At 39.8% G+C, this 10,455-nt stretch overlaps 1 long non-coding RNA gene across 1 annotated transcript; it reads right to left on the reverse strand.

Annotated features, from left to right (window-relative positions):
• Positions 1-5,693: 5,693 nt before the first annotated feature.
• On the reverse strand, positions 5,694-7,566 carry LOC138929563 (uncharacterized). Its single transcript, XR_011445818.1, has 3 exons — positions 6,200-7,566; positions 6,029-6,142; positions 5,694-5,969 (listed from the first exon to the last, which is right to left on the reverse strand). It is a non-coding gene; the product is annotated as an uncharacterized lncRNA (long non-coding RNA).
• Between the last annotated feature and the right edge of the window lie 2,889 nt (positions 7,567-10,455).

The raw sequence follows: 10,455 nt of genomic DNA on the forward strand, positions 1-10,455 counted from the left end.
CGGTTAACCAAAGTCTCATTTCTCATAATTCATCCATTCTAGCAACGAATAAGGTCGCAGATATTATTCAGAAGTGGGGTGTGCGTTTCGAAGGGACATCTGAGGGTTTGTCGGTGGAAGAATTTTTATATCGAGTACAAGTATTAACGCGAAAACATCTTAATAATGATTTTGATTCGCTTGTTCGAAATGTGCATCAGCTGTTAGTAGGCAAGGCTAGTTCTTGGTTTTGGCGAATGCATAAACAGACCGAGAACCTGAACTGGCAACAGTTTGCAACCGCGCTGCGTGCCCAATATAAAGAAAGTCGATCTATGACCGAGCTACGCGAACAAATTCGTGCTCGTAAACAAAAACCTGGCGAATTGTTTGATACCTTTTACGAATCCATTTGCAAACTAATGGATAAATTGTCAGTGCATTTTGAAGAAAACGAATTAATTGAATTAGTTCAGGGAAATTTGCTCACGGATATGAAAGATAGGTTGCTTTTTGAAGATATCTATTCTATGGAACACTTACGAAAGTTGGTCCAAAGAGAGAAAGGTTTCTGCAGGATGCTGCCAAAACAATCCGTACTCAAGCAAAACCCAAAGAGACCAACTACCGAGTTTACGCTGTCGATGAAGACTCAAAGACAGAGACAGAGATCGATGAACTAGACAAGGATATTTCGGCTTTGAGAGCGCCCTCGAAAATTATTTGCTGGAACTGTACCAAGGCGGGTCATATATTTGAGGATTGTTTAGCAGAACGTCGCATATTTTGCTACGGATGTGGCAAGCCGGAAGTCTATAAACCCAATTGTCTGAACTGTAAGAATCGTTCGGAAAACCGAAAGGCGGGGGCATCCCAGAACAATCGGATGTCCCAGTCCCACTCATAGCTTCATACCCAGACGTAGACAAAGACTTAGACAACTCCTTAGGTCAAAGGTTGGAGGATGAGACAAAAATGAAAATAGTTGATCTTCAATCCAAAATATTAGATAAGTCAAATACCACGCAAGAGTCAGTGGATTTGAAAACAGCATTTCGGCCGTACGAAGACAGGCTTCGAAATTATTATTTAGTACGAGATAGAATCTTTAATGAAAAAACAAAGCCACGAAAACGGAATACAAAACGATTGAAAAATTATTATAGCAATTTAAAAAGTAAGCAACGTAATGTAGTATCGACCATTTTTCAAAACATCTCAGACAGACGAAGTTATGCAAATGTTTCCTTTCTGAATTTTACAGAATGGGGTTTGCTTGATACAGGAGCAAATGTTAGCTGTATAGGAGCCGATTTAGCTTTGCAGGATTTCAGTTGTTTTCCCGGATATAAAGCCATCGTATCGCAAGTTAAAACTGCGGATGCCAAGGCCCATAAGGTTTTAGGAATTTTGAAAGTTAAAATGAAATATAAAGATAATGAAAATGTAATAGAATTATACATTATTCCAACCATAGCTCAGAGACTTATATTAGGAATTGATTTCTGGAGAACTTTTGCATTAGCGCCGAGTATAGTTGGTGCAATCGAGAGCCCTTCAGTAACTCAAATTGTCCAGGATTCCTATCCGCTCAACGAGAGGCAACTACAAAAGTTAGAAGCGGTGAAGGAATTGTTTCCAAATTTTACGAAACAAGGCTTAGGGCGTACTTCCTTACTAAAGCATCACATTGACGTGGGATTGGCCACGCCAGTGAAACAGAGACACTACCCTGTCAGTCCAGCCGTCGAAAAAGTCCTTTATGCGGAAATCGATCGGATGCTAGAGCTTGGGGTAATAGAACCCTCTAACAGCTCTTGGAGCTCACCAATTCGTATGGTAATTAAGCCAAATAAAGTCAGACTTTGTTTAGATGCGCGGAAATTAAACGAAGCAACGAAAAAAGATGCGTACCCCTTACAAAGCATTGATGGGATCTTCTCTCGCTTACCAAAGGCTAATATTATTAGTAAATTGGATCTAAAGGATGCCTATTGGCAGATTCAGTTAACGGATGAAGCAAAACCACTCACGGCTTTCACAGTGCCAGGTCGAGCTCTCTTTCAATTTGTTGTAATGCCATTCGGCTTATGTAACGCTCCATCAACTATGTGTCGACTAATGGACGATCTAATTCCTACAGATCTCCGTCACTGTGTGTTTGGATATTTAGACGATTTATGCATAGTGACCGAAGACTTTGAATCTCATTTGTCTGTCCTGATTCGAATTGCAGAGCAATTCCGTAAGGCAAACTTAACGCTGAATGTCAGCAAGAGTCATTTCTGTGTGACCAAAGTTAATTATTTGGGATACATTATTGGCGAAGGAGGTATCTCCACAGACCCAGCCAAGATCTCCTGTATCCTGAACTGCCCTCCACCTCGTAATATCAAACAAGTCAGAGGATTTTTAGGTGTATGTGTTTGGTATCGTCGTTTTATTTCAAATTTTGCTGAATTAACTTTTCCCATCACCGAACTGTTGTCAAAAAGTAAGACGTTTAAATGGTCTGCTGAAGCTCAGGAAGCGATGAATGCGTTAAAACAGAAACTTACCTCTGCTCCTGTACTACATAATCCTGACTTTTCGCAGAAATTCTTTCTTCACTGCGATGCTAGCGACTTTGGCATTGGAGCAGTCTTAGTACAATTATCTGAAGCAGGAGATGAAAGGCCTATAGCTTTTATGTCAAAGAAACTTTCCAAGTCACAGCGTAATTATAGTGTTACAGAGCGTGAATGCTTGGCTGTAATATTGTCAATAGAAAAATTCCGTTGCTATTTAGAGTTGCAAGAATTTGAGGTGGTAACTGATCATTCCAGTCTGCTATGGCTGATGAGACAACAAAATGTATCAGGTCGTCTTGCCAGATGGATTTTTCGGTTACAAGGATTTAAATTCACCATATCTCATAGAAAAGGTAAGGATCATATCGTACCAGATGCCTTATCGAGGATTTGTGAGGAACACATTGAGAGTTTAGAGTTTGTTGGACCCGAAATCGATTTATATTCTGATGCTTTTACGGAACAAAGTTATGAAGAACTTCGAAAGCGAGTAGAACAGAATGTTGATAAGTTTCCGGATTTACGAGTCCATGGGAAATTCGTTTACATACGGACGGACCATCCATCGGGAAATACAGAACAGGAAGCGGATAGTTGGAAGCTCTGGGTTCCTGAAAAGCTGCGAAGTGCTGCAATTTGGCAGGCTCATGATAGTGTCGTGTCAGCCCATGGAGGGATACACAAAACTATTGAGAGACTACGACGTAATCTTTTTTGGCCAGGATTGTCAAAAGAGGTTCGAAATTATGTAAATGAGTGTGCAATGTGTAAACAGACAAAAGCACCAAATAAAATATTACGACCACCCATGGGTGAGCAGAGTGTATCAATCAGACCCTTTCAACGATTGTACGTTGATATACTCGGACCTTATCCTCGTAGTAAAAGAGGTTATACTGGATTCCTGATTGTACTTGACCATTTTAGCCGATATCATTGGCTCTGTCCGCTTAAAAAGTTCACTACGGCCGCCATTAATAACTTTTTGTGCGAGCGAATTTTTTGTGAGTTTGGAGTACCAGAGACAATAATTAGTGATAATGGATCCCAGTTTAAGGCAAAAGAATTCGAGGCCATGATAACCAAATGGGGTATTCGTCATATATGTACAGCTCTTTATTCACCGCAAAGTAATGCGGCCGAAAGAGTCAATCGTTCTTTATTGGCAGCTATACGATCATATCTTCAAGAAGATCAAACAGAATGGGATGTAAATTTGACAGGTATCTCGTCTGCTCTTCGATCTGCATTACATCAGTCTTTAGGTTGTTCTCCTTATAAAGCTCTCTTTGGCTTTAATATGATTAATCATGGATCTGATTATAAGCTATTGAAACAATTATCGTTATTAGAAGAATCGACTCGATTGGATAGAGTAGACCAATTAGCTGTAATTCGCGAAGAAATCAAAAAGAATAGTCGTAAAGCATATGAAACTAATGTGAAACAATACAATTTAAGAGCTAATCATATTGTATTTAAAGAAGGTCAAGAAGTCTTTAAGCGAAACTTTCATTTAAGTAATTTTAGTCAGAATTACAATAAGAAGTTAGGACACCAATTTTCTAAGTGTCGAATTAAGAAGAAATTAGGTAGTTCGTTTTATCTATTGGAAACGTTAGCAGGAAAGGAGATAGGAACCTACCACGCAAAGGATATACGAAGCTGATTCCAGCTAATCGTGTCTGCGATTACTTGCCAGATTATCTGTGGTGTAAATACTTATGTAATGGTTGCCTACACTGAAGAAAAATTGATCACAACTATCTACAGTGTAAGTTAACTGAATCAGGCAGCAGTGTATACAGCGGAACGGGACCCTCTTGTTGTTTCTAGCTCTTCCGGGATGGGGGGGTTATTGCTGTTACTGCTTCCGACATTACACGAAGAATTATTTATAGAGTCCCTATCTGAAACTAATAAGCCATCTGATCATGGCTGAAATATTCAGGCTAACTGCCTACAAAAGAAAATCAGAGAAAATCTCCAACTCACAGGACGACAATAATGATGAAAAGGGAATATGTCTAGCACCAGGATCTGTTCGTGGTGTCTTAGCTGTTGTTTGACACACACAGAGTCGCTACCCACCCTACCAATGCCTTTGTACTTTAAGTGTTAGCAAAGACCCCATATTGTAGCTGATCAAAACATTTAAATCCCCAGGTCACGAGATGATTGCATCTACTCCATCATGATATTACTGATTCGATATGACATACTGCATTATTTATTTAAATAATTTCAATAGAAAAGTAACTTAAAGAAATTCTGGTTACTGACATAATAATTTCGAATGTTCGTTTTAATTAATTTGCTTCTTTTCATTTTTTAATCTAAAACAATTCAGTTGCGATTCATTTATGCTTTCATTGTGACTACAAATGTTTTTAAACGAGGACTTAATGATTAGTTTCTAATTTATTTGTATTGTATTTACATATTTTCTGATAAAGTTAGCGAAAAGCAGAATAAAACTACGCGTTCCTAATCATAATTCAAATATTTAATCTTCATAATTACGTTGGTGCTGGTAGCAATAGAGATCTGCAATGCATACACTAGCCAAGAATATAGCAAAACAAACGCATACCGAGAATTAAGATTTGGTAATGATCATTATATACTCAATAAGAGCGCGGCTAGAGGAGCATTTATACGCAATTAGAAGTGTCCAGAATCTGGCAGCCCAAAACAAACAAAAAGAAAAGAATAACGAACAGAGCTTACGGCTCTTCACGGTAGCAGCGGTTGGCTTGGATGATCATATCATGTCACATTAAATTGGTGTTTAAATATATATATCCATTTTTGGATCACTTACCCCCATCCGATCCTCGTTGAAGGCCTTCACGATGACGTGGATGACGAGCTGTTAGCGTGTGTTTAAATGATTGTTAATTTAATGCAACATAAATGATTCGTTGGATCGACCCTGCTTATCGCGTTCTTTATGTCTGGTTGTGCGGGTTTTTAGGGCACATGAACCTAGGTCAAGTTTACGCAATCGCGTTCGCTTAGCTAGCGCATGCACTCTAGATACATACTACAGTTTTCCGAGGCTCAAACGAGCCAGATGCGACCGAAATCTGATTAAAAAAATCCGAAACTTTTACAGTTGCATAAAACCTAACTAAATCTGCACTCCGGATCTAATGCCGGTTTTGTTTATTTCTGGAGGAGTTTACTCCGATCCTACGCCTTCGTCACGCTCTGGCCGAAAATTGTGGTCCCTGGCCACAGCGTTTGTCGTCTCCCTTCCTCTGCCGCAGCTGGCGAAGCGCGGAAAGGAAAAATAAGTAATCCCACGCCGATGACGTAATCGGGGCTCCTGGCCACCGAACAGATTCGCGGGCAGGGTCGCAAAGGTTTTCGCTTCACCTTTGGCAATATTCCGGTTGCCCTTATAGGAAGGTTCGACTAGAAAAAACAACCGTGGTTACGGAGAGAGCTTTCAGTCGTATAAGAAAACTATTTACCGACAGAGGATGATGCAGAGTAAACTGCGGTACGCTTGAGCGTGGAGCTCCAGAAGGTTCCTTCGCCTGTATGTAGGCGTGCAAGCCGAGAAGGCACGCCGTATTGCGCTGTCTCTATAGGAAACCAATATTAATGCAAGTGCAAATGGCTTGAAGTCTCAAAATAATTACCCAAAACCGGTGCGCGACACTGGCGGATGGTTAACTGGTCGGATGCAACGGCCGATGCCTTGTATTAAATTGGCAAAAGGGACACGTGGCACTTGTGTATTAATTTCGCTCACAGATCGACACTTCTGTAGCGTTCGGCGTTGCAGTGAAAAAAAGGAAGAAGGCGGATGTTTTGATCGTGTCGGAAATGATGCTTAATCGATTAATTCGTGCTGTCAACTGTCAATTTCGCACAGCTGATTGTGATCGACTAGGGCTGGAGCATACGATATGACTATCGTAAGGCGCGTATGTCAAATCTTTTGAATTTTACAACGTTAACCTTTTTGTCCAATGCTGCCCATTACAACCACAGATAATCTGGCAAGTAATCGCAGACACGATTAGCTGGAATCAGCTTCGTATATCCTTTGCGTGGTAGGTTCCTATCTCCTTTCCTGCTAACGTTTCCAATAGATAAAACGAACTACCTAATTTCTTCTTAATTCGACACTTAGAAAATTGGTGTCCTAACTTCTTATTGTAATTCTGACTAAAATTACTTAAATGAAAGTTTCGCTTAAAGACTTCTTGACCTTCTTTAAATACAATATGATTAGCTCTTAAATTGTATTGTTTCACATTAGTTTCATATGCTTTACGACTATTCTTTTTGATTTCTTCGCGAATTACAGCTAATTGGTCTACTCTATCCAATCGAGTCGATTCTTCTAATAACGATAATTGTTTCAATAGCTTATAATCAGATCCATGATTAATCATATTAAAGCCAAAGAGAGCTTTATAAGGAGAACAACCTAAAGACTGATGTAATGCAGATCGAAGAGCAGACGAGATACTTGTCAAATTTACATCCCATTCTGTTTGATCTTCTTGAAGATATGATCGTATAGCTGCCAATAAAGAACGATTGACTCTTTCGGCCGCATTACTTTGCGGTGAATAAAGAGCTGTACAAATATGACGAATACCCCATTTGGTTATCATGGCCTCGAATTCTTTTGCCTTAAACTGGGATCCATTATCACTAATTATTGTCTCTGGTACTCCAAACTCACAAAAAATTCGCTCGCACAAAAAGTTATTAATGGCGGCCGTAGTGAACTTTTTAAGCGGACAGAGCCAATGATATCGGCTAAAATGGTCAAGTACAATCAGCAATCCAGTATAACCTCTTTTACTACGAGGATAAGGTCCGAGTATATCAACGTACAATCGTTGAAAGGGTCTGATTGATACACTCTGCTCACCCATGGGTGGTCGTAATATTTTATTTGGTGCTTTTGTCTGTTTACACATTGCACACTCATTTACATAATTTCGAACCTCTTTTGACAATCCTGGCCAAAAAAGATTACGTCGTAGTCTCTCAATAGTTTTGTGTATCCCTCCATGGGCTGACACGACACTATCATGAGCCTGCCAAATTGCAGCACTTCGCAGCTTTTCAGGAACCCAGAGCTTCCAACTATCCGCTTCCTGTTCTGTATTTCCCGATGGATGGTCCGTCCGTATGTAAACGAATTTCCCATGGACTCGTAAATCCGGAAACTTATCAACATTCTGTTCTACTCGCTTTCGAAGTTCTTCATAACTTTGTTCCGTAAAAGCATCAGAATCTAAATCGATTTCGGGTCCAACAAACTCTAAACTCTCAATGTGTTCCTCACAAATCCTCGATAAGGCATCTGGTACGATATGATCCTTACCTTTTCTATGAGATATGGTGAATTTAAATCCTTGTAACCGAAAAATCCATCTGGCAAGACGACCTGATACATTTTGTTGTCTCATCAGCCATAGCAGACTGGAATGATCAGTTACCACCTCAAATTCTTGCAACTCTAAATAGCAACGGAATTTTTCTATTGACAATATTACAGCCAAGCATTCACGCTCTGTAACACTATAATTACGCTGTGACTTGGAAAGTTTCTTTGACATAAAAGCTATAGGCCTTTCATCTCCTGCTTCAGATAATTGTACTAAGACTGCTCCAATGCCAAAGTCGCTAGCATCGCAGTGAAGAAAGAATTTCTGCGAAAAGTCAGGATTATGTAGTACAGGAGCAGAGGTAAGTTTCTGTTTTAACGCATTCATCGCTTCCTGAGCTTCAGCAGACCATTTAAACGTCTTACTTTTTGACAACAGTTCGGTGATGGGAAAAGTTAATTCAGCAAAATTTGAAATAAAACGACGATACCAACCACATACACCTAAAAATCCTCTGACTTGTTTGATATTACGAGGTGGAGGCCAGTTCAGGATACAGGAGATCTTGGCTGGGTCTGTGGAGATACCTCCTTCGCCAATAATGTATCCCAAATAATTAACTTTGGTCACACAGAAATGACTCTTGCTGACATTCAGCGTTAAGTTTGCCTTACGGAATTGCTCTGCAATTCGAATCAGGACAGACAAATGAGATTCAAAGTCTTCGGTCACTATGCATAAATCGTCTAAATATCCAAACACACAGTGACGGAGATCTGTAGGAATTAGATCGTCCATTAGTCGACACATAGTTGATGGAGCGTTACATAAGCCGAATGGCATTACAACAAATTGAAAGAGAGCTCGACCTGGCACTGTGAAAGCCGTGAGTGGTTTTGCTTCATCCGTTAACTGAATCTGCCAATAGGCATCCTTTAGATCCAATTTACTAATAATATTAGCCTTTGGTAAGCGAGAGAAGATCCCATCAATGCTTTGTAAGGGGTACGCATCTTTTTTCGTTGCTTCGTTTAATTTCCGCGCATCTAAACAAAGTCGGACTTTATTTGGCTTAATTACCATACGAATTGGTGAGCTCCAAGAGCTGTTAGAGGGTTCTATTACCCCAAGCTCTAGCATCCGATCGATTTCCGCATAAAGGACTTTTTCGACGGCTGGACTGACAGGGTAGTGTCTCTGTTTCACTGGCGTGGCCAATCCCACGTCAATGTGATGCTTTAGTAAGGAAGTACGCCCTAAGCCTTGTTTCGTAAAATTTGGAAACAATTCCTTCACCGCTTCTAACTTTTGTAGTTGCCTCTCGTTGAGCGGATAGGAATCCTGGACAATTTGAGTTACTGAAGGGCTCTCGATTGCACCAACTATACTCGGCGCTAATGCAAAAGTTCTCCAGAAATCAATTCCTAATATAAGTCTCTGAGCTATGGTTGGAATAATGTATAATTCCATTACATTTTCATTATCTTTATATTTCATTTTAACTTTCAAAATTCCTAAAACCTTATGGGCCTTGGCATCCGCAGTTTTAACTTGCGATACGATGGCTTTATATCCGGGAAAACAACTGAAATCCTGCAAAGCTAAATCTGCTCCTATACAGCTAACATTTGCTCCTGTATCAAGCAAACCCCATTCTGTAAAATTCAGAAAGGAAACATTTGCATAACTTCGTCTGTCTGAGATGTTTTGAAAAATGGTCGATACTACATTACGTTGCTTACTTTTTAAATTGCTATAATAATTTTTCAATCGTTTTGTATTCCGTTTTCGTGGCTTTGTTTTTTCATTAAAGATTCTATCTCGTACTAAATAATAATTTCGAAGCCTGTCTTCATACGGCCGAAATGCTGTTTTCAAATCCACTGACTCTTGCGTGGTATTTGACTTATCTAATATTTTGGATTGAAGATCAACTATTTTCATTTTTGTCTCATCCTCCAACCTTTGACCTAAGGAGTTGTCTAAGTCTTTGTCTACGTCTGGGTATGAAGCTATGAGTGGGACTGGGACATCCGATTGTTCTGGGATGCCCCCGCCTTTCGGTTTCCGAACGATTCTTACAGTTCAGACAATTGGGTTTATAGACTTCCGGCTTGCCACATCCGTAGCAAAATATGCGACGTTCTGCTAAACAATCCTCAAATATATGACCCGCCTTGGTACAGTTCCAGCAAATAATTTTCGAGGGCGCTCTCAAAGCCGAAATATCCTTGTCTAGTTCATCGATCTCTGTCTCTGTCTTTGAGTCTTCATCGACAGCGTAAACTCGGTAGTTGGTCTCTTTGGGTTTTGCTTGAGTACGGATTGTTTTGGCAGCATCCTGCAGAAACCTTTCTCTCTTTTGGACCAACTTTCGTAAGTGTTCCATAGAATAGATATCTTCAAAAAGCAACCTATCTTTCATATCCGTGAGCAAATTTCCCTGAACTAATTCAATTAATTCGTTTTCTTCAAAATGCACTGACAATTTATCCATTAGTTTGCAAATGGATTCGTAAAAGGTATCAAACAATTCGCCAGGT

This window comes from Drosophila kikkawai, unplaced genomic scaffold (genome assembly GCF_030179895.1).
Source record: "Drosophila kikkawai strain 14028-0561.14 unplaced genomic scaffold, DkikHiC1v2 scaffold_327, whole genome shotgun sequence".
Classification (NCBI taxonomy): Eukaryota; Metazoa; Arthropoda; class Insecta; order Diptera; family Drosophilidae; genus Drosophila; species Drosophila kikkawai.